We start from the raw sequence: 26095 nt of genomic DNA, 5'->3' as shown, positions 1-26095 counted from the left end.
AACCCACCCCAAAATATCAATAGGCCTTAACTGACTAATGGGCCACTTACAACTAGGCACAGTTACCAAAAAAGGGTACCAAAAAAAGGGTACCAAAAAATTCTGGGGCACCTGGGTGGCTCAGTCAGTTGAGTGTCTGACTTTGGCTCAGGTCATGATCTCGCGGTTCTGTGCTGACGGCTCAGAGCCTGGAGTCTGCTTCAGATTCTGCATCTCCCTCTCTCTCTGTCCCTCCCCTGCTCGTTCTCTCTCTCTCTCTTTCTCAAAAATAGACATTAAAAAAAAGGGGGATGGAATTCCATACATTGTCATACCTTAAAAGCAGCCCCTTCCCACTACTTCATGGCAGACAGTCTCTCCTCTGCTGTCCTTCCCCCTGCTCCTTTGTAGTACATTCAATAAACTTCTATCTTCTTTGTTCTGCCTCACGTGAATTCTTTCAGCTCCCGTGCATCATTGCCCACATTTGGGGGCCCCCATCTGATCAAGAGACATCCCGTTTAAGTACCACAGAGCCAACTTGAAATAAATAAAAAAAAATTTTAAATGAATGAATGAATGAATACCCATGAATAGGAATGCTTCTTTGAGAGATCAGTCAGAACTCTTTTTATTTTGTATATAATGACAAACTGATTTAAAATTATTTATTGACTTATACCTCCAGAAAGAATTTTAGGCAATTTACAAAGACATATAAAATACTCATGACAGCACTGTAACAAAGACATAGAGTAAAAAAAATAAATAAATAAGATGAGGCTATCCATGAGATTAGTCCACATGCTTTGAAGTTCTACAGACTTGCTAGAGGGGGGCCCCAAACATGGGTCTGATCTTCCTGGCAGTGAACAAGCATGGTCAGGTCAGTAAAATGATTCACGGAATCTGTGAGCGAGAAACTGGTCTTTCATTTAGGTGAAGCACAGCCACTATGACCTGCCTCACTTCAGACAGATGTGAGAGGTTGACTGAGGGGATCACACTCAGACAACAGTGGAACAAATTGATGGTCCAAGGCCTAACATTCTAGACCATGGCAGCACAGTTAAACATGCTGTGGAGCATGATGCCATGGTAGCACATCCAGGGAAAAATTTTTTTTTAACGTTTATTTATTTTTGAGGGGGGGTGTGTAAAGAGAACACAAATGGGGGAGGGGCAGAGAGAGAGGGAGACACAGAATCTGAAGCAGGCTCCAGGCTCTGAGCTGTCAGCACAGAACCTGACATGGGGCTTGAACTCATGAACCACAAGATGATGACCTGAGCTGAAGTCAGAGGCTTAACCTACTGAGCCACCCAGGTGCCTCACATGGGGAACATTTTTAAAGCATGTTTCAACAAAACCACATAAGCAAACACACAAAAAAACATCTCTCCATAAATACCCATAGAAAGACTACCTTTGAGCAGTCCCTTCAGTTTTAAGTTTTTACCAAAGATACACCTGGGTAGGTATCTGGGTGAAATCACTCGCTGAATGTAGTCAAGTCAGTTACGTCTTGAGAGTTAGTTACCAACATGGATGGCTTTGGCCTCAAAATAGTTGGCAGTTATCTGCTCCATGGCCCCTCCTAGTTCATGTCACGACAGAATCAGTTCATATGGGATTAGGGAAGACTTAATCTTGTGTTTTCCATAGTTGGGTACTGAAGGAACAACTCTCCAACACTCTGAAATGGGTATAGGATGATGTGTGGGTACTGGGTATGTTAGTGTTAAACCTGTCTTCGGAAGAGATAACATGTACAAATTGCAGGCCTGAAGAATGGAGAGACAAGAAACTGAGGAGAGTTACAATCATAGGCATTGTGTTGGGCTCAATGCTCTGTGACTGCGCGGTGCTTGGTGTAACAGATTTTGTGGGGGTGCTATGAAAAAGCTTTTCTTCCTCCAAAATAATTAAATAAAAAGGAGGATGCTCTGGAACGCAGCATAACTCTGGGGAATTTGTCTGCTCTGGGAAAAAAGGCTGAAAATAGGACATTGAATAGGATATGACTTATGAAATGTTGAAGATTTTCTTAAATTCCACTTTAAGGAATTTGCAAAATCCTCAATCTGTAATTTTAAACAATCCCTTCAAGTAGGATGGACGCATGCTATTAAGGTTTTTCCTTTAAAGTGGTGGCTTATGGGAATTTAGTCAGAAACACCCTAATATCATGGGTAAAGAACCAAAGGAACAGGAAAGAATTTTTTTTTTTTTTTACAAAATGTCAGAGAACTAACCAGAATAAAACATTATGTATGTATAAAAATTATGTATAATCATTTTATATATATATATATATATAACATAATTGAGTATACAACAGAATTTCCTTACTGTTTGCTTGTTTTGAATATATAAATTTATGGTGATGACCTGACCTCTGAATGCTCTAGATGGAAAGATTCCAGAACTTCACTTTTTGTAATTTTTTCTTAATTAATTAATTATGTACACCTGTATACATGATGGATGGATGTATTAGGAAGACTGTACTACTTTTTTCCTCCTGTATGTTTGCAAGGAAGAGCATTGTTTTTAACGATTTCACACAGATAATGTCCATGGTTGTGCTTTTCCAGTAGTAAAAATACCATCCCTAGTACAAAATATTTTAAACTATGTCATGTGCTGCTCTGAGTTGAGTGGTTTCATAGATGGGTTTCTTGGATTCATAAAACTGAATATGGCTTTGTTGTGAAACAAATAATCTCTTGCGGTCCCACAGGCACTCCCTGTATGTAGGCTTTTATTTTAGAATCCACACAGCCTAAAGTTCAAAGCAGTGTGGATAAACAGAAGTCAATTTTTTTTCAGTATTAAAAGAAACGCTTAAAACGTTAGAAAGGATTATAAATGCTTGACCAGTTTCTTGCTATACTTTTATAAGATTAACTATATACTTTGATTTTAGTTTGTTATATTTTAGTGATATGTTTGCAATAGGCCTTAGGCCCATATGCAGTTTACTTACTCAAAAATATTTTGAGGCAGCCATTACTCAGCCTTCAGTTGCAATTGAAAGAAATTATTTCTCATTATAGCCCCATGTCTACCTCCCACTGGTCTACTCTAACTTTTGGAACAAGGCCAATTCCTCTTTCTCTGAATACGTGTTAAATTATTTGAAAATAGCTATTTCTTCCTCCCTAAGTCTCCTCTTTTCTAAGCTAAGAATTCCAAGTGATGTAACTCTTTTTAAATTCCAACGTAAGGTTTTTATGTCAATCCCTGCTTAATTTCACTCTATTACTTTCATCAATTAGTTTATTCTGTGAGGATATCCAAATATTTATTCTCGGGTCTTGTACATGAGATACCTCTCCCAAGTTTATGTCCTCTCGCCTTTGAATTACACTGAGAATGCGTTTAAGAATTACACAGGCAGGAGTCATCTTTATTTTCCAGTTTATGAATAATCAAAAGAGGATGGTAAAGATGAAATTATTGAATCCATCTTTAAAATTTCTCTTGTGGACCTAGAAAAGGTATTTAACTTTCATTTTCAAATGTTACATAAAATAGTCATATATATTCACATATACATGTTTTCAAAATACCTGAGACACATTTTTTCATTCTAATAAGATAATTTAAACAGTGACAGATGTTATACTGTGCAAAAATATTTTTGAATAATCAGATTAAGCTCATGAATTAGAGATGATTTCTTTTCTTGAAATTTTATAAACACTACTCTGGTTGGTTGGAATAATGAAATTCAATTTTCCAGTGATACAGATTCAATTTTAAATAGTCAGGCTATATTTTGGCTTTAAAATAAGAGCTTCCTCTACTTTTAAGTTATGAAGAGTATGCTTTAGGGTTTTAGCAAACAATACTAATATACTTTTTGCAGAAATAGTTCAGGCTAAATCTTCCTATTTTATATTTATTTTTTTAAGATTTTATTTTTAAGTAATGTCTACACCAAACGTGGGACTCAAATTCACCACCCCGAGATCAAGAGTCACATGCTCCACCAACTCAGCTAGCCAGTTACACTAACCCCTTTATTTAAAAATGCTTTTGCGCTGCCTGGGTGGCTCAGTCAGTTGAGTGTCCAACTTCGGCCTAGGTCATGATCTCTCTGTTCCCGAGTTCGAGCCCTGTGTTGGGCTCTGTGCTGGCAGCTCAGAGCCTGGAGTCTGTTTCAGATTCTCTCTCTCTCTCTCTCTCTCTCTCTCTCTCTCTGCCCTTCCCCCACTGGTGCTCTGTCTCTCTCTCTCTCTCTCTCTCTCTCTCTCTCAAAAATAAAAATAAATATTAAAAAAATGCTTTTTTTAAAATAGGAAGATTTAGGGGCACCTGGCTATTGGTGGGGCATGTGATCTCAGGGTGGTAGTTTGAGCCCCATGTTGGATGTAGAGATCACTAAAAAATAAAATAAGGGGATTAGGTTAAGTAAACTCTAAGGTTACTTCTAGTTTGTTTATTTTTTAGTCCACTAGAAAAAGATTCTCTTATCCCTTGGACTATATGTTCAGTAGAGATTTAGTGTACCCCATTTAAAAAATACTTCTAAATGATTACTCTTCTATTTTCAGTTTCTGTTTAGACTCGGATAATTCAGCATTTATCTATGAATATTTAAACTTTATCAAAAGATCAGAAGAATCTGCTAGAGCATCAGTGGAGTAATACAAACTTTCTGAGTCTCAGAATGAAAACTGCTTTTATGTTGTTGCTATTGTTTGATTTTGATTTTGACTTTGTCCTGTAAGACACACCTCAAATGTGCTGGGAAAAATACTGCTGAAGCTGTGCAACACTTGGCAGCTGTGAGCTTGATGAATACAGGCAGTAGAGCAAGGAGAATCCTAAGGCACCAGCCACCTTCTCTTTTGAAGGTTCTTCCACTACTATATACCCCGGGGCCACACCTTCCAGCCTGGCTCTCAGGAGAAGCCAGCGAGGCCTTCCTCAGGCCTATGGCCACCTTACTTCCAACTACTTCCACACTTCCCTGAACTAATGCTTCCTTCTTTGGATCACACCCTGACACAAAGCTGTCAGACAGAGAGTGGGCCAGGGTCTTCCCCAGCCTTGCCTTTGAAATGGATAGTCTGTTTGTATTACTAAACCCGACAACGATCCTTGGGACATCTAGTATTATGCTTACCACCTAGCGTTTCATGTTTGCTACTTTTTTTTTTAATATATTTTTTTAATGTTTATTTTTGAGAGAGAGAGAAGAGAGAGACAGTGTGTGAGTGGGGGGAGGGCAGAGAGAATCCAAAGCAGGCTTCAGGGTCTAAGCTGTCAGCACAGACCGAGAGATCATGACCCGAGGCAAAGTCAGACGCTTAACCAGCTGAGCCACCCAGGTGCCCCTCACGTTTGCTACTTTTGGGGAGAATTGGTGTTGCTGTCCCCTGAAGTTTGAAATGATGAAGAGTGAACCAGTGATAACTTACCTAGCCAGATCTACCTGAGCACTGAATCCACCAGGGCCTCCAACCCCAACTGCTCAGATCTGACCTGGTTCCAGAAGAGCAGGCCTAGATCTATCTCTCCTCTGATTCCAGGCAGCCCTGGGAAGAGAAATCCAGATTTGGATCAGGTTCTTTTCAAAGGAATCATGAAGGGGAGATGAAGACAGGGCACTTCTAGGCCTTGTCTAGAAAGGCCTGACACTGGGCCACAAGGTAGGAGATGTGGCATCTAATTCCAGATCTCTACTCACTTGCCCTTGGATAGGTTATTGTTTCTCTGGGCATTAGTTTTCTCATTTGCGAAATAACAGGTCAACTAGATAATTTTCTAGACTCCTTCCATTGTACCACCTGCTCATTTTAAGTAGACCTGAAATCACCTGTCAGCCTGAGAACCAAATAAACTACCTTGCACCATACCATACTTTTCCCAATGTGGATCAGATGGCTGACAAACTGGAGCATAAGGTGACACTAGTCTTCACATCAAATTAGTTATGGTGTCAGAAGAAAGGCTTTTGCTTTTGTTTATATATGTATATATATATATATATATATATATTTCTAATTTTTATTATTATTTTTGTGAGAGAGAGCACAACTTGGGCAGAGGCAGAGGAAGAGACAGAGAAAGAAAATATGAATCTTAAGCAGGCTCCATGTCCTATGTGGAGCCCAATGCAGGGCTCGCTCGCACAAACTGTGTGAGATCCTGATCTGAGCCAAAATCAAGAGTTGGATGCTTAACCGACTGAGCCACCCAATCGCCATTATATTATTTGTATTTGCATTATTTTGCTATTCTCATTACAGTTAAGTCACAGTTGAATTCATACCAGCTCACCTTGTACAAAATGTCTCTTTAAGAGGAAAGAGATGCAGTCTGTATTTAGTATCTTCACAAAGAAAATATTTTGAAGTAGAAGAGGCCAAGATGAGAAAAGATAAATCATGTTGTCCTGTGTAGTTTATAGTCTCAAATTGATTTTTTTTTTTTTTTGGCACATGGTTAAAACAAACAAAAACTCCAAATAAGAACAAAAAAAGGGTAACCTTGCATTCTCCCTTTCCCTCCCCTTCCCTCTGTTACATCTTTTCTCCTCTTTTAGCCTTAACCCAAAACTCTGAGTTTTCATATTTCCCTGGACTCCTTTTGTCACAGAAAAAAAAAGAGCAGGACTCATAGAGCAAGTTCTTTGAATGGAACTAGAGGTGGTGTTGTCTTTCCCAGAGCAATTCATTATTAAAAGGCATAGAATGTTATCTCTTGACAGGCAAGGAAACAGCAAATCACCAGAGAAAAATCACTTTTATTCTCACCTTCCTTTCATACTGCTGTTAGCATTTTAATTTCTTCTCAATGTTTTTTTTTCTTTGCATAGGTCTTTCCTATGTGGTTGTAATGATTTCCTATGTGGTTGTATATGGATTCCACATACTGTTTTGCCATAGCCTTTAACGGTGGTGTGCTAATCTGCCAGGAGCTAGTGACCCAGTTTCCTTAATACCCATTCTTCCAAGTTGAGTCTCCCAGGTACTTTGAGAACTAGATATAGCAATGTGTCACAAAGGGATGAATGCTCAGTGGCAAGACCTTACATGCACTAGGAAGCACATGAGGTAGAAATTTTGAATATGGGTAGAAGTTCATGGGCCCCATCTTCTAGATGTTAAAGGGGAGGCCATCATAATGAATTTCTTTTTCTTTTTTTAATTTCACACATTGATGTAATTTACATGCCATCAAATTTACCTATTTAAAATGTCTAATTTGGTAGTTTTTAGAATATTCAGAGTTTGTGTAACCATACCACAGAGAATTTGAGAACATTTATGGTCAATTTTTATGAAGGATGAGAAAGTGAATACCTTTATTTCACATGGCATTTGAAATCAGTTTCCATTTGTTATTAGTTTTATAGTTACTTATTTAAAATGATGTGGGGCGCCTGGGTGGCTCAGTTGGTTGAGTGTCAGACTCTTGTTTTCAGCTCAGATCAGGATTCGTGGTTCATGGGATTGAGCCCTGCATTGGGCTCAGCACTGGCAGTGAGGAGCCTGCTTTGGATTCTCTCTCCCTCCCTCTCTCTCTGCTCCTTCCCCACTGGCCCTCTCTCTCTCAAAATAAATAAATAAACATTTTAAAAATATATAAAGTAAAATGATGTTTCTTAAACCAAGACAGTAGGTTAGTAATACCCTGAAAGTCTAGTGCCTCTACCTCTGGACAGGTAGGAGGGTTAACAGGTTCCACTGTGCTGGCACACACAACTCCCTTTTGGCCAGTGTGAGAGAGCAGATAGCAAGTAGTCTTTGCCCTAGGGCCAGGCCTACTTCTGGGCTCCCATTGCTGGTGTTGTTTTGATCTACCTTCAATTCTGTCAGGAATCAGGAGAACTGATGACTTCTTTCTATTTGGGTCTCTGTTGGCTTCCAGACCTCCGTTTACTCCTGACTCTAGGTAACCCACTGGCACTCAGGTGTCTGCTCACTGCCTTGGCCTCCCAGTCGGGGTTCTTGGACTTGCTCCTGACCTCTAGCTGCACTGGAGTCCTCACCCTCCAGGTGCAGATCCCAGCCTCTGACACCTCTTGGCCCTCTGCCCAGTGCCACAGACCCAGCTGATCAGTCTCATCTGTTGCCACCCACACCCTGTTTTGAAATCATGAGTGATTATCTGTACTTCAGCAGGGCTCTCTCTTCAACTGAAGATAAAGAAGTCCATATTTCAAAGGTCATGCTTCTAAATTCAAGACCTGTAAAATATACTAAGAACCAGGGATAAACCAGATTGAAAAATAAGCTTTAGTGATTTTTTTTTATTTTTTGATACAGAGATGTTTAGCGTGTGTTATTTATAAAATTGAAATATCCGGCAGTGGTGGGTAGTTGAATCAATTAAGAAATATCTCCATGATGAAATATTATTCACCTATTGATATTGATAGTTATTAAAAAGCCTCTAATGATGAGGTTAATACTTATATTTGGTTGAAAATCAGGATTTAAAATTACATATAAAGAACAATCTCAATTATGTAAAACGCACATAAGGAAATAAGCAAAATGTTGTCTCTTGATAGATACTGATAATTTGGTATGCTTTTCCGTACTTTGTAAAATGAGTATGCCTTCCTTTTATAATCAGAAAAAGGGTACATTAACTTTTTAGACAATTTTACTGAAGTGTATTTTACATATCATAAAATTTACTCATTGCAAGTGTATGATTCAATGATTTTTACTGACTTTACCAAGTGATGCAATCATCACCATAAATCAGTTTTAGATCCAATAAGATCCTTCATGACCATTAAAGTTAATACTCATTTCCACCCTCTGCCCCAAGCAACCACTAATCTACCTTTTGTCTCTATATTTGCCTTTCCTGGACTTTTCATGTAAATAGAATCATACAATATGCTATTTCTCACATCTGGCTTCTTTCACTTAGCAGAATGTTTCAGAGGCTCATCATTGTAGCATGTATCAGTTTGTTCCCTTTTATTATTCAGTATTTTATTATTAAATATACTATATTTTGTCTATTCATCAACTGATGGACATTCAGTTTGTTTCCAGTTTGAGGTTATTATGAACAATGCTGCTATGAGTATTCATGTACAAGTCTTTATGTGGGCATATGTTTTCATTTCTCCAAGATACCTACAAGTGAAGTGTTGCATCTCATGGTAGCTTTATGCTTAATTTTTTGAGAAACTACCAAAGCATTTCCCCAAGTGGCTACATTAACTTTCATAAACTCCACCCCAGGATTTAAAGTCCACATCTCAGTACTGAGATGTGTACCTGGATCTGGTTCTTATATCCTCTCCTCAGCAGATCTAGCTGGTGACTTCAGGGAATAGTATTATAAAAGTTATAACCATACTTGTATTGCCCCATGACATCCTTTTAGAAATTATTAAAGATTCCCTTGTAGCCTCCATATTTCCTTAAGCTTGCAATAAACAATGAACTCTCTACTTGGCTTTTCTGAACTGTGGAAATTTCTAGCATAAAGAATTTGTGTATTCAAGATGGAAATATACCTTTTGTCTGGTTGCATGGCCACTTTGGAAATTTTTTTATGGTTATCCAATAGGCAGCCTTACCTTGAAGACTCTGGCTCACTCTAGATACAATCCAATCATCAAGAATGTAGCAAATGTTAGGGCACCTCGGTGGCTCAGTCGGTTAAGCGTCTGACTTCAGCTCAGGTCATGATCTCACGGTTTGTGGGTTCAAGCCCTGTGTCAGGTTCTGTGCTGACAGCTAGGAGCCTGGAGCCTGCTTCTGATTCTGTGTCTCCCTCTCTCTCTGCCCCTCCCCTGCTCACGCTCTGTGTCTCTTTCTCTCTCTCAAAAATAAATAAATGTAAAAAAAAAATTAAAAAAAAAAGAATATAGTAAATGTTGATATATGCCCAATACTCTGATAGGTTCCCTGGATTATAAAAAAGAAACCCTAGGTTGTCTTTCCCTTCAAAAAGCTTACAAGTTGGCTGTGAGGACAAAACTAAACACATATTGGAGAAAGGGGAATCCTCTCACACTGTTTTGGGGAATGCAAACTGGTACAGCCTTTCTGGAAAGCAATACACAGTTAAAAATAGGACTACCATATGACCCAGCAATCATATTATTAGGCATTTACCCAAAGAAACAAAAATAGTAATTTAAAGGGATACATGCACCCCAATATTTATAGCAGCACTATCAACAATAGTCAAGTTATGGAAACAGCCCGAGTCCATTGAGTGATGAATAGATAAAGATGATGTGGTACACACACACACACACACACACACACACACACACACACTGAAATATTAATCAGCCATAAAAAAGAATGAAATCTTGCCATTTGCAACGATATGGATGGAGTTACAGAGTATTATGCCAAGTGAAATAAATCAGAGAAAGACAAATAACATATGATTTCACTCATACGTGGAATTTAAGAAACAAAACAAATGAGCAAAGGGACAGAGAGAGAGAGAGAGAGAGAGAGAAACCAAGAAACAGACTCTTACTTATAGAGAACAATCTGATGGTTACCAGAGGGAAGATGGAAGAGGGGAATGGGTGAAACAAGTGATGGGGATTAAGTAGTACACTTGTCATGATGAGCACTGGTGATGTATAGAAGAAGTATTGAATCACCATATTGTATATTTGAAATTAATATTACACTGTATGTTAACTAACTGGAATTTAAATAGAAACTGGAAAAAAAAAAAAAAAACTAAACACATGTGAGAGAACAATTGAGGACTCAACAGATTGGGGATGAGAGTGGTGTGGTTTGGGATAATGAACCAGAAAAAGTAAATCATACAAGAAAAGGAAGGCAGAGGCTCTGGGATTTATTTTTTTGTTGGGGTCTTACTATGTGTCAGGCACTCTTCTAGTTCCTGGATATGTAGCAATGAATAAAGTAGACAAAATTCCTACACTGTAGAGAGCTTACATTCTGGGAGGACATGACAAAAAATTGGATAGGGAGTTGGGTATATGTGCAGAAATTAAAATAGGGTGCTCGGGGACCAAAAGTTTAGAAGGTGATATATACAAGTACTTCCACTTTCTAAAAGTTTGCATCACACCATTTTGCTTTTACAAAAGACCTATGTTAGTACCCGTTTTCACTAACCAAAAGAAATCTGAAGAGAATTTTTGCTTTTACAAAAAAAAAAAAAAAAAAAAAAAAGGGGGCACCTGGGTGGCTCAGTCAGTTAAGCGGCCGACTTCGGCTCAGGTCATGATCTAGCGGTCCGTGAGTTCGAGCCCCGCGTCAGGCTCTGTGCTGACGGCTCAGAGCCTGGAGCCTGTTTCAGATTCTGTGTCTCCCTCTCTCTGACCCTCCCCCGTTCATGCTCTCTGTCTCAAAAATAAATAAACGTTAAAAAAAAAAAAGCCATTACTGTACTAACGGTCTTTCATGAAAGTAAAGTGGCATAACACAAAGTTTTGGAAAGTGAGGATGCTTTTCACAGTATGCCATTTCATGTGTGGAAAGTTTCATAGGAACACTCTACAATCTGATAGCAGGAGAAACCTGTCTATATGAGAAAATAGGTGAGGAAATGAAGGCATCAAGTCATGTGACTATCCAGGGGAAATAGTGTTTCAGGCACAGAAACAGCAAGCATAGTGGCCTGGGGAGGAAAGTGCCTGGTAAGTTTGAGAAACTGCAAAGAGACCAGTGTCGGTGAAGTGAACAAGGAGGTGAATGACAGGTGATCAGGTCAGAAAGGCAATGGAGACAGGGCCTGGTGGACCATTTTAAGAATGTGTCTTCTGTCCTGAGTGAGCTGGGAATCCAATGGATGGTCTTAAGCAGAGGAATGAGATAATGGACATGCTTTAACACAATCACTGAGGCAGTGTGCTAGGAGTAGACTGAGGATAAACTGAAGGGTGAAAGCATGGAGACCAGTTAGGAGGCTGGTAAGATAGTCTCTTAGGAGACAATGGGGGTTTGAACCAGGATGGTTGGAGTGGAGGTGGTTGAGCTGTGGTTGGCATGGTGGTACTTTTAAAGAAATATATCTTATTGGACCATAAATGGATATTCTCTAGTTTTATTTTAGTTAAAAAAGTTTTTGTTTAAAGTAAGTTCTGTGCCCAACATGGGGTTTAAACTCATGACTCTGAGATCAAGAGTCACATGCTCTGCCAACTGAACTGCCAACTGCCAGATGGCCCTGGCATGGTGGTATTTTGAAGCAGGGAACTACCATGAACAAAAGACAGAGGTGTTCAGGGAACATTGAAGAACCTTATTTGACTAGTTCAGCAAATACTAAATGGGGAGGGGTTGGAGATGAGGCTGAGTAATTACGGTAGGATTTAATTCAGTAGGGTGTGTAAGGGAGACTGGAGTCAGAAAAATAGGGACTGACCTTAGTGTGATAGCCTTCTCAGGCTGCCATAACTAAATACCATAGACCAGGTGGCTTAAACAACAGAAATTCATGTTCTCATAGTCTGGAGAATAGAAGTGCAGTATCAAGGTGCTGGCCAGTTGGGTTCCTAGTGACCCTCCCTCGCTTGTACGGAGTCACCTTCTGACTAAGGCCTCACATGGCCTTTGCTCTGTGCTGGCTGGAAGGAAGAAGCTCAGATATCTCTTTGTCTTTTTATTAGAGCACCAATACTATTGGATTAGAGTCCTACCCTTATAATCTCATTATCCTTTAATTACCTCTTTAAGACCCTATCTCCAAATTCAATCCCATCAGGGATTAGGACTTGAACATGTGAATTTGCAAGGGACACCGTTCAGTCTATAGCAATGTGGTTCTCTCTCTTTTTTTTTTTTAATTTTCTCACTTTTTTTTTTATTTATTTTTTATTTTTTTATTTTATTTTTATGTTTTAATATATGAAACTTATTGTCAAATTGGTTTCCATACAACACCCAGTGCTCATCCCAAAAGATGCCCTCTTCAATACCCATCACCCACCCTTCCCTCCCTCCCACCTCCCATCAACCCTCAATTTGTTCTCAGTTTTTAAGGGTCTCTTAGCAATGTGGCTCTCAAGTAGAGAGTTTTAGGGAGACGAATCTGATATGGGCTATTAGGATGAATTGCAAGAGAAAGGTGTAGGGGACTAATCTAGAAGCTATATTGTGAGGATCAAGAAAATGAATGTTGCAAGACTTGACTAAAGAGTAAAGCTAGTAAGGTTAGTTAAGGACTAAGGTTAGCTAGCCAGCAGGAGAGAGACTGAATGAAATTGCCTAGCTCTCCCACCACATTTGTATAAGAAAAGGAATTTTGCATCCTTATTCCCATTTGTTATATTATTGAACATACATACCAGAGCACGTATCAGAAAATATACTAGGCGTATAGGTAGTCCCTTTACCCATCCATACATACACAGCCAGACACTCAACTGAATGTATTTTCACTCACTCACACGCACTTGTACATATCTGAACTCATCTATGAAACAGTAATTCAAGGATACAAATGAAGAAAAGAAAGAATGGGTTCACGATACCAGTTTGTGAGAGAAAAGACTGAGGGGGTAGGAGGGAGAATCAAGAGTGTGACAATTAAGAGATAGGTTAACATTGAGATTTCTGAAGCCCAAAGAAGATTCACAACTATATGTAATGAATTTCTCTTCAACCATTGTGGGAACCAAGTTACATGCATTTTCCACTACTCGGTGGACATGTATCATACTAAAAACCAGTGTTTCATAAACAGGTGTATGTGGCATACAGAATTGAGGTATCATCTTTGTTCGGTCTTACATGAAGAAGCCATCTGGCCAAGGGGAACTCCTCGCTTTTACTTTGGTGGACAATGTCTGCCGGCCCCTGTGCCACTAGAATAGTCTGGGTTGAATGGGGACAGGCCTCTCTAGAAGGGGGATTCAAAAGAAACAAATAAAAGGTAAAACAGGCAATACACTGTTCCACAGATATGCCGACTGGGGTGGCCCAATAGTTCAAGGGCAATGTGTGGGAAGAGAAATGACAGGTCTTACATAGGAGTAGAAGTTAGGTAAGTATAAAGGTTAGATTATGGCCTCTGGAGTCAGATTGACGTAGGTTTTAATCTCCAGTTGCCAGTGACTTTGAACACGTTATTTAGCCTTCGTGTGCCATGTTTTGTTAAGTGGAATTAACATGGAAAAGAATAGTACTTATCTTATAGGTTGCTGCGAAGATTAAATGTAATAATGTATATAAAGCATTCAGTATAGCTTGGCACATAATGGGCATTAACATAATTAAGTGGTGCAAGTTTTTCCTTAATATCCAAGATAGAAAACCACCACAGTGCTAAGAATAATAAGCCTTAAGCTTTCTGTGGAGCATATTTTTAAAAAATCTAACCAGTTTACAGGTCTTTAGAATGGTGGGAGTATCTTGGTCAAAAAAATTTTCATCAAACATCCCACTGGTAAAATGAGTTTTCTCACAATTCCATTCTTTGTGAGACTGAATATGGAATGCAGTAGAACTAGACAGGAATCCTGCTTCAAGTTTGCTGACCACCAGATGCATGATGACATTTTCCCAAGATATTTATTTGCTGTTTTTTTTCCTGCAAATAATGAGTTATTATTGTGAGATATTGTTTATTGTAAAACTCCTGTGCTCCTGCCACACATACCAAAACAAAAGGTCACTTTACAGGCACTTTATGTTATAGTCAAGAACAAAAGAAAATAATATAATGCTGTGAAATGTCATACTGTAGCATGTTGGATGCTGTCTTGCTGTGCCTTTTTTTGTTTTTTTTAAAAGATTTTTATTTTTTTAAGTAACCTCTACACCCATCGTAGGGCTCAAACTCACAACCCTGAGATCAAGAGCCAACTGAGCCAGCCAGGGTCCCCTTGCTGTGCTTTTTTTTTTTTTTTTTTTTTTTTAAGTTTATTTATTTGTGTGAGAGAGAGAGAGAGCAGGGGAGGGGCAGAGAGAGAAAGGGACAGAGGATCCAAAGCAGGCTCTGTGCTGACACAGAGAGCCCGATGTGGGGCTCAAACTCACAAACCTGAGCTAAAAACAAGAGTTGGGAGCTTAACCAACTGAGCGACCCAGGCACCCTAACTGTGCCTTTTATATATTGGCTTAAAATATACATATTAGGAACAAAACAACATTAGGAACAAAAGAACATTATTTGGACCCCACATATGCAAAAATTGTATGCCTTTATATGCATAGATCATTTCTGGAAGGACAGAACATAATGTGTTGATAGCAATTATATCTAAGATCAGGATTCTCTTATTTTTCATCATATACCCCTATGTGCTTCTGAGTTTAATTTTAATTAACTAATTAATTAATTATTTTTAAGTAGGCTCCACACTGGGTAGAGAACTCAGAACGGAGATCAAGACCTGAGCTGAGATCAAGAGTTGGTTGCTCAACCAACTGAGCCACCCAGGCGTCCCCTGAGTTTAATTTTTAAATGAACATAATAGCACTTGCAGAGTAATTTTCTAAGCCATATGAAAATGCATACAGAAGAAAAACTTTACACTGCCAGATTAAGAGTAGATTTCAATGTTCTACGTATAGTTTAGAGAGAAGGGATAAAATATTGTCATCTGAAATTGTCTTCCAAGATAAAAGACAAACATAAAGACAAATAAACGTGTGTGTGTGTGTGTGTGTGTGTGTGTGTGTATGTATGTGCAAGCGCAAACACATAACTATTATATCATGGCAATTGCTTACAGCGTAATTTATGCTGGGAACAAGAAGTTCCCATTAAGAATTACCGCAAGCACTCCCATGATTACTTTGTAAATGTGGGAGGTTGGCCAGCAGTATTTTCACTAAAATGAGACAACCCAATGGAGTTCAACTCAGAAGAGACTCTCCTGACACAGCTTCCAGCCACACTTCCTGGTGACAGGGATCACCATCTGGTTACGTCAACCTAATCGTCCATCTGGATATATCTTGGCTGCCTCACTCAGTTCTGCTCAGCACTTTTCCTTCATTGAGTCAGAATAATGATTCTACGAGCTGTAGCTGTATCATAAGGGGAATGGATTCCTGTCCCTACATTGCCTAGGTATTTTGCTTTTTATCCTGCACCCGCACCCAATCTCTTAGACATCATGATAGAAAAGCCAAACAACTTCTTATAACCAAATTTCCCTGCATTCTTATACAAAGAATGGACATTTAGTTAAACTAATAAAAAATTTAAATTTCTTGGTGAGAAATTTCTTCATATGGGGGAGAGGGGTATAGTAATCTGTAACCTAAACCAGAGAATGAAGTCATAAGCATCCTCCTGAAAGTTCCCAAACTGTATGGCAAACAAAGTCCAAATTAAAATCACAATAAGCATTCTAAAGCTCAGGAAAAAACCTTCCAAAAAGCAGAATTCTTAGGGAAAACATGACAAAATGCTAGTTTTTGATAGAGTCCTTCTAAAGTAGGCAGATATATATGATCTTCCTGTAAACATCTTCAGTAAATATACAAAATACAGTGATGCAGAAACTTGTAGCTCCTCTACCCACGCAGTAATCATTTTTAACTGCTCTATGGATAGTGAGCCTATATATGGGTAGCATGAGAAGAGTTTATGGAGCAGAAAGCCTCACTTTGTTCAGATTAACAGAAAAATACCACATGGCCAATCCCTGCTTTCACTTAACAGGGCAGAGTCTGTTAAACCCTCTCCTATAAGGATGGTTTGGGATGAATGAGGACAAGGCTTTCTGTAAAAGAGATTCAAAAGAAAATAGCAAAAAAGCCTCTCTTCTGTCATTGTGAACCTATAGGTATTCATCTGACCCTCTCTGTATTTTACAGAACCATCTGATAGTCTATTCCTCTATGTCTGATTTCCCAGAATAAGAGCACTATAAAAACTAAACCCTTAAATATATTAATTCAAAGTCAACAAAACAGAGGAAACTGGCTGGATTTTGTCCATGGCACAAGTACAAAGTATACATTATCAATAAGTACCTGGAGAAAAAAAACAAGAGAGAAGACTCACAGTAAAGTGGTTGAACTGTTTGGCTTTGTTTCCATTTTTGACCATTCTGATAATAGGTGTTTCAGCTTTAGTCTAAGCCAGCTTATCCACTCAGCTTTTTTCCTTTTTCCCCATATTATAAGCAGACAAGCAAAACTGGTAGTGGGCATGGCAGGCCCCAAGTGTATGCCACTGGATAGTCAGCACGCTAGGAAGAGCGGGTGACCCTGCTAAAGAAAAGGGAGTGAGGTGAGGGAATAACCTACTGGGGAAAGGAGAGAAACAGAGGAAAAATGACATGTCCTTTTACTTGGGGTCTGGACAGCATAAGGTGTAAGGTGCATTACAGTGGGAGCTCTAGGCAGCTGGGACTAGCTGGCTATGAGGAAGCACAGAAGGTTTAGTCAATTTGATGAAAATGTTAGACCATTATCTGCAATGACTAGTATTCAAACCCTGTATAATACTATAGCATCATGTTTGAAGTTATATAAAATCCCTCCTCACCTTGAGTTCCCTAATGGAAGGTTAAGCATGCATGGATTTAGTTCTAAAGTTGATTCTCATTGTTTACAGAGTTCATATTTGTGAATTCACCCACTTGCTAAAATTTAGCTTGAAAATCAGTACTCCTGGTGCCTTCACGGTCATTTGTGGACATGCATGTGCACAGAGAGGTGAAAAATTTGAGTCATGAGATACACATTTCCAGCTGAGGTTGAACAAAGTGATACTCTGCCTTCTTGTTTCAGCTCTCATACTGATCACAAGTGCCTTTTTTGAGGTCTACTAAGTCCCATGTTTTTCATATTTTTGTGCTTTTGATTGGTGACTTCCCCATTTAAAATGGTCCCCAAGCACTGTGCTGAAGTACTCTCTTGTGTCCCAAAGTGCAAGAAGGCAGTGACATGCCTTGCAGAGAGATATATCTGCTAAATAAGCTTTGTTCAGGCATGAATTAGTGTTGTTGGTCATGAGTGCCATGCTAATGAAGCAATAATATGAATTAAATAAGTTGTCTTTAGGCAAAACACACATAAAACAACAGTATGTATTGATTACTTAATTAATTGGCTCACAGGAACCTAGCCCTATATGTCTTTCAAGTTATTCTTAGAGAATAACTTAATGGATGGGTTTATTAGTTTCCTAGGACTGCTCTAACAAATTAACACAAACTTGGAGGCTTACAACAACAGTTCTGGAGCCAGAAGTCCAAAATCAAAGTATTGGCAGGGCTATACTTTTTCCAAAGTCTTTACGGGAAAACTCTTACTTGCCTTTCTCCTAGCTTTTGGTGGCTCTTGGCATTCCTTGGTATGTGGCAGCATAATTCCAATGTCTGCCTCTGTCTTCACATTACCTTCTTCTTTGTGTGTCTGTGTCCATATAACCCTCTCCTTTCTCTTATAAAGACCCCAGTTATAGGGGCGCCTGGGTGGCTCAGTTGGCTGAGCATCCGACTTTGGCTCAGGTCACGATCTCATGGTTTGTGAATTTGAGCCCCACATCAGGCTCTGTGCTGACAGCTTGGAGCATGGAGCCTGCTTCAGATTTTGTGCCTCCTTCTCTCTCTGCCCCTTCCCCACTCATGCACGCTCTCTCTCAAAAATAAATAAAAACATTAAAAAAAAAAGACCCAGTTATTGGATTTAGGGCCCATCCTAAACCCAGGATGTTTTCATGTTAAGATCTTTAACTAATTACATCTGTAAACACACTGCTTCCAAATAGGTCACATATTGCAACCTGTATGTATATCAGTTTATATCAGTTTTAGAATACTATTCAGCTCACTACATTAGGTTTAATAATAGATTATATACAATTGAAGAGAGAATAAAAACCTTGGAGAATGGGCAAAAGAATATCCAAAATAAAGTGTAGGAAGGCAAAAAAAAAAAAAAAGGAAAAAAATCAAAATTAGGGTAAGAGATATATATGAGAAGATCTAACATATGGGGGTTTCGTTTTTGTTTTTGTTTTTGTCTGAGTCTGAGAAGGAAAGGAGAGGGAAAACAGGGCAAAAGAAATATTGAAAAATCACTAGTTGATATTCTGCTAAAACTGGTGAAAGATGTCACTGTGCAGATACAAGAGAATTGATAAAAGCCAAGCACAATAAATTTTTAGAAGTCTACATTTAGAAACATCATAATTAAACTGTAGAAAATCAAAGACAAAGAGAACATTATGAAAGCAGCCAAAGGAAAGATGACTGATAATCTTCAAAGGTAAAACAATTAAATTGACAGTTGACTTCTCAATAGAAACACTAAAAATGGGTGAAGGTGGTCAGTCTTCCAATTATAAGATGACTAAATTCTGGGGATTAATGTACAGCATAGTGACTATAGTTAATTACACTATATTGTATTTTGAAAGTTGCTAAGAGAGCGGATCTTAATAGTTCTCATCACAAAAAAAAATTGCAACTAAGTGAGGTGATGGATGTTAACTAAACTTATGGTGATAATCATTTTGCAATATATATTTGTCTGTCAAATAATTATGTTGTATACCTTAAACTAATACAATGTTATATGTCAATTTTATCTCATAAAACTTGGAAATTTAAAAAAGCACGAGAATACTGAAGTATGCTCAATTGGTGAAAGGAAAATACGAAAATAACAGCAAATTTAGATTTCTACACCCAGTGAAAATATCCTTCAAAAAGGAACATGAAAAAAAGATATTTTCAGAGAAACAAAACCCAGGAGAATTCATCATCAGCAGGTCTATGCTAAAGAAAATATCAAAGAGTGCTGTGCAGGCTGAAGGAAAAATTATCCTAAATGGAAATTCAGAAATGCAAAAAGGAATAAAGACCAAGACTATTGGTAAATATGTAGGTAAATCAAAATAAATACTGACACTATAAAATGACAATAATGTCCAATGGGGCTACACATGTACACACAAATATGTAATATAAATATACACACCTACATGTAAATTAGAGAAGGGAAGGAGAGGCTATAAAAACATGACCATAGCAAATAAGTTATGGGAAGGGGTAATAAAATTCTTCATAATGTGTAGAAGCATTATAACTTGATAAATCAAGAATCCATGTTTTAATTTCTAAAGTAACCACTAGAAGAATGGTAAAAGTGTGTATAACTTCCAAAGTGATAAAAGGAAAATAATACATTAATCAGAAATAATAAGTCCAAAAGTAGGCAACACATGAAAAGGACTATAAATCAAGTGGAAGAAATAGACAGTATATTGTAAAATGGTAGACTGCAATTCAAATATATTAGTAATTACGTTAAATATAAATGGACTAAATACTCCAATTAAACAAAATTGTCAGACCAGTTAAAAACAACCAAACCCATTATATGCTGTTTATAAGAGACACATCTAAAACATGAAAATGTGAAAGGTTGAAAGTAAAAGAATGAAAAACCATATACTCTGCAAACACTAATAAAATAAGATAGATGTACAGACTTTAAGGAACTACCAAAGGTAAAGAGGGATACTTTATTATGATAAAAGATTTAATTCATCAGGAAGATCAATATTCAAAGTTTGTATATATCTAAAAGCATAGCCTTAAAATAAATAAGGCAAAAATAGAAACAAAGAGTTAAAAACCTACACCAGGATAAGGAAAATCAATGGATTAGACAAACATAAGATTTTTTTGAGAGCGTGTGCGAGCACATGCAAGTGGGGGAAGGACAGAAGGAGAGGAAGGGAATCTCAAGCAGGCTCCATGCCCAGCGTCGAACCTGATGTGGGGCTTGATCTCATGACTATGCAGAAAGTCTCATGACTAAGCAGAAATCAAGAGTTGTACGCTGACTGAGCTACCCAGGTGCCCCACTGGACCAAAGTAAGAATTTCAAAAGAACATGATAAATATTCTCATATTTCAGGTCAAATATTCCTATATCTGGAAGAAGCAGTTATATGGAAAAAAAAGTAGAGATAATAAATATAAAAACATTAAGTGAATGGGTTGCATAATAGAATAAACATACCTGAAGAACAAGTTAGAGAACTAGAATATTAGGTCATAAAGGTAGATAGATCAGAAAGGGAAAAAAAGTTGGAAAGAATGAGAAAAAAGTTAAATACACGAAAGACAAGAGTATAAGTGTCAACATGCATTTAATAGGTTTCCAGGAATGAAAGAAAAGAGTCAATATAAGAGAAGAAATCTTTCAAGAATAACATAATTTTCTAGAATTTAATATAGATATAAGTCTTTATATTGAAAGAATTCCAAACAAAATGGATAACAAAAACACCAGGCAAAAACCCCTCGTAAAATATATTAAAGTGAAATCATCATTTATATATAAAAATGAGTCAAGGTATCAAGGATGCAGAATAATTACCACACAAGATTCTCTATGAATGCACTTAGCAAGAAGAGAAATGAATAAAAGACTTTTTGTTGCTGTTGTTGTTGTTGTCTAAATGCAATGATCAATGTGTTCAAATGTATTCTGAAATTAAAATTCTAAAGGATTCCAACATGATGGTTGGGGGTAAGGGGATAAACCAGAGGAAGGTGGGAGAAAATGTGAGGGTACTTTGTTTTGTTGATGAAAAGACATTAAAGAAACAGACACTGAGATAACTTTTAAAAATTGATAAATGTACCATGATAATATAAGGTGTTAATACAAGAAGAAGTTGGGGGCATCTGGGTGGCTCAGTCAGTGAGCATCTGACTTTAGCTCAGGAAACGATCTCATAGTTTGTCGGCTCAAGTCCCACATTGGGCTCTCTGCTGTCAGAACAGAGCCTGCTTCAGACCCTCTGTGCTCCCTTCTCTCTCTGCCCCTACCTCGCTTGTGCTCTCTCAAAAATCAATAAACATTAACAAAAAATATTTTAGAAGTTGGGTGAGGAGTACATAGGAACTCCTATATTACATTTTTAACTCTTCTATAAATCTAAAATCATTTCAAAATAAGACTACTGAAGAAAAAATACAAAACAATAGATGATAGAAACAAGCCTAAAATAACTATAATTTAAAAACTTTTAAATAAACATCAAAAGACAGAGACTCTCAAATTGAATTTTAAAATATTAAAATCCAATCATATGTTAATATGTTGTCTACAAACACATCTGTGCAAACGGGGGAGGGGGAAAAGAATATGAGAAGGTTGAAGATAAAAGAGAGAAAAATATACCAGGCAAATATAAGCAACAATAGCAAAAGCTAAAGGAATGATTTTAATATGAGACAAAACAGACCATAAGGAAAAAAATCATAAGTGATGAAGAGAAAAATATTTACTGATAAAAGCAACAAGATAGAACTATATGAACATATATACAGCTGACAATTATGCCTTAAAATATATAAAGCAACAAGTGACAGTATTACAGGGAGAAACAAATAAAGCAACAGTTATTATTGAAGATTTTAATAAATTCCTCTATGAAATGGATACAACAAGAAATATATATATATATTTAATATATATTATCTGTATATCTATCTATCTATATATATATTTAATTTTACATACATATAAATTAAATAACAACACACTTTACCAAATAGTTTGGAGAAGAACATTCCTAGAATATACATTATTTTAAATCATAAATGGAAAAATCACAAATATTGTCTTTACTAAGCTACAAAGCAAATTTCAGTATGTTCAGAAAAACAATGTCACACAGATTATATTCTCTAAATAGATTTATTCATTTATTTATTTACTTATTTATTAGGGTGGGAGGGGCAGAAGGAGAGAGACAGAGAGAGAGAGAAAGAGAGAGAGAGAGAAGGATAGAGGGATAGAGAATCTTAAGCAGAATACTTAGCACAGAGCCTGACATGGGATTGATCCCACAATCCTGGGACCACTACCTGAGCTGAAATCAAGAGTTGGATGCTCAGTTGACTGAGCCATCTAGGCACCTCTAAACAGGATGTGTCCAAATGACAAATCAGTAAAAGGGTAGTTGGAAATATTCCATATTTGGAAACTAAAAACAAGCAAATCCCACACTGATGAATGGAGTGTGGCTTAAAATTTCTTGGTTTAAAAAGGAAATGAATATTGACTAAAACTTTATATGTTAAATTAATAGTTTTGAGCAAATTTTAACAAACTTTGAAAATGATTCAACTCAAGAGCTAGAAAGAGAATCATAACAGATATTCAAAGAAATGAAAATAAAGGAAATAATACATACCTGGGGCAGAAATCAAAGTGAGAACAATAAAAACAATAATAAATATGAACCAAAAGCTGGAAAGGCTAATAAGATAGACAAACACATATAGAATTAAAAAGGAGGAAATGAGCTAAATATAATGAATATTTAAAAAGAAAATTACAAACTATAGTTGACCTTTCAACAAGTCCGTCCCAACGCAGTAAAAAATCTGCATATATCTTTTGACTTCCTAAAAACTTAATTACTAAAAGCCTACTCTCAACTGGAAGCCTTATTAATAACATAAACAGTCTATTAACACATATCCCGTTTGTTATATGTATTATATACTATATTCTTGCAATAAAATAAGCTAGAGAAAAGAATGTTATTAGGAAAATCATAAGGAAGAAAAGATATATTTACAGTATTATACTGGATTTATAAATAAAAAATCTGCACATAGGTGGACCCATGCAGTTGAAACCCACATTGTTCAAAGGGTCAACTGTATATCCTAATAAATGTGAAGATGCAGACAAAATAGATACATTTCTGAAAACAAATAAAAAGCTAAAATAGTATAAGAGGAAGCAGAACACTTGATAAATAATCATATTTGAAAGGATGAATAATCATTAAAGGAACTGAAAAAGTAATTTAAACATTTACTAGTTCTAGAGTCTCAGTCCAAACAGCATTAGAAGTGAGTTCTTCCAAAGAACAGATTGTCCTCATATCATATTGTTCTAAAAAACAGAAATAGAATGAAAGGTGCCTATTCATTTTATGATGCAAAGTAACCTTGAGAACTAAACTGATTAAAGATCATCTAAGAAGAGAAAATTATAGGCTAATTTCACTTAAGAATATAGATGGAAAACTTCTAAATAATATGTTGGCTAGTAAATCCAACATTGTATTGAAAAAGAATATACAATGTACAGTTTGCATCTATCCTAGAACGTAGGGATAAGTTAATGTTAGAAAACCAATGAGTGTAATTCTCTATGTGAATGGACTAAAAGAGAAAAATCACATATTCATCTTACTAGGTACAAAAACATTTAATAAATCTCAAAACTTATTTATGATAAAAAAATACACATACCTCTTAGGACACTAGAAATAGAAGGAAACTTTAGTTAATGAAAGCTGACTCCCCAAAGGTGATCATAAATCTCATACCTGATGGAGAAACTCAAGATGCTTTTTCTTTGAGATGAGAATGCTAGCTGTCATCCCTTCTGTTCAATATGTTTTGGGAGATCCTGAGCAATGCAGTAAGATAAGATAAAGAAATAAGAGATCTAGGGATGTAAAGAAATGCATAAAAATATAATTATTTTCTTGATAATATAATTACATAAAAAACACAGATGAATCAACAGACCAACTATTGATAGAATAAGGTTCATCAAGGCTGATAGATTAAAGAAAATCTGTATGCAAATATCAATATCATTCTTCTACCCCAACAATAACCAACTAGAAAATATTTTAGGAAATAAAGTAGTGTAAACTATAAAGATTCAGAAGTTGACATAGCAAAGAATGCTCAAGATCTTTAGACACTCTTAAATGACATAAAAAGGGACCTATTCAATTCAAGCAATTCCAATTAAAACTCTACAGGACTTTGGGGGACTTGACAAGGTTATTCCAAAATTGATATAGAAAAATGAAGGTTTACAAAGACTAATTTCAAAATGAGCAGCAAATAGGGTAGGGAATCTCCCGTACTTAAGACATTACTCAGCTCAGTGATAAATATACAAGGTGACACTGGTTAGCAGAACAGTTAGCGGACTGGGAAATTCAGAAATATACCCTTGCATATGTAGAAACCTGACAGTTGAAAAAGATGGCATCACAAATCAATTAGGAATGATTTAGTAGATGGTACTGGGAAAATTAGCTCATTATACAGAAAAAAATAAAGCTTGGTGACTATCTTAAATCATATACCAAAATAAATTCCAAAAAAAAGACCTAGATGTAAAGGAGGAAACTGTAAAACTTTATAAAAGAACATTATTGTGATACTAGTATAAGAAAGGACTTAAGATCCAAAAAAGTATGGTCAATGAGGGGGGAAATGTATAGATGTAACATCAAAATGAAAGCCAATGAAGGAAACCAGTGACAATGCTTCAGAGTATATCTGCAAACCTAAAATAAAAGATAAGGAGTTAATATCTAAGAATATAGAATGACTTCCACAAATCAGTAAAAAATAGGAAGCCAATAACAAGACTATGATGAGTGTAGTCCATAGTATATGAAGAAATGTTCAATCTTATTAGCAATTACAAAAATGTAATTTAAAATCAAGAGTAAAATGTCATTTTAGAAAGTCAGGTATTATTAAAGGCTGTCAAGGAGAGAAGAAAACCAGAACTCTCATGCACTACGGACGTGGAAGATAAATGGTGCAGCCATTTTTTTTTTTTTAATTTTTTTTTTTTCAACGTTTATTTATTTTTGGGACAGAGAGAGACAGAGCATGAACGGGGGAGGGGCAGAGAGAGAGGGAGACACAGAATCAGAAACAGGCTCCAGGCTCTGAGCCATCAGCCCAGAGCCTGACGCGGGGCGCGAACTCCCGGACCGCGAGATCGTGACCTGGCTGAAGTCGGACGCTTAACCGACTGCGCCACCCAGGCGCCCCTGGTGCAGCCATTTTGATGAATAATCTAGCAGTACTTGGCAAAATTAAGTGTATTAAGCCCGATGACCCAATATTTCCAGAAATACGACCCAGAGTAATTTTTGCACAAGTCCATACAAGATAGGTATAAATGTTCATCATGGAATTATTTATGTAGTAAGGATTTGGAAGAAATACAGAGATCTATAACTGGAGAAATGAATACGAAAATTATGGTATATGTAAGAGATTGAAAAACCAAAACAGGACTAATGAACTAGATTTGAAAATAACATGGATAAAAGAGAATGAAATTTATACTATTTATGGAAATTAAAAAGACACACAAATTATTTTTTTTAAATATGCAGATCTAAATAAACA

At 36.9% G+C, this 26095-nt stretch overlaps 1 long non-coding RNA gene across 1 annotated transcript; it reads right to left on the bottom strand.

Moving 5' to 3' along the window:
- Positions 1-296: 296 nt before the first annotated feature.
- LOC123385948 lies at positions 297-25568 on the bottom strand. Its single transcript, XR_006599253.1, has 3 exons — positions 24250-25568; positions 5412-5528; positions 297-480 (listed from the first exon to the last, which is right to left on the bottom strand). It is a non-coding gene; the product is annotated as an uncharacterized LOC123385948 (long non-coding RNA).
- Between the last annotated feature and the right edge of the window lie 527 nt (positions 25569-26095).

Source organism: Felis catus, chromosome B3, assembly GCF_018350175.1.
Source record: "Felis catus isolate Fca126 chromosome B3, F.catus_Fca126_mat1.0, whole genome shotgun sequence".
Lineage (NCBI taxonomy): Eukaryota > Metazoa > Chordata > Mammalia > Carnivora > Felidae > Felis > Felis catus.
This window is presented reverse-complemented; position numbering and strand designations above follow the sequence as displayed.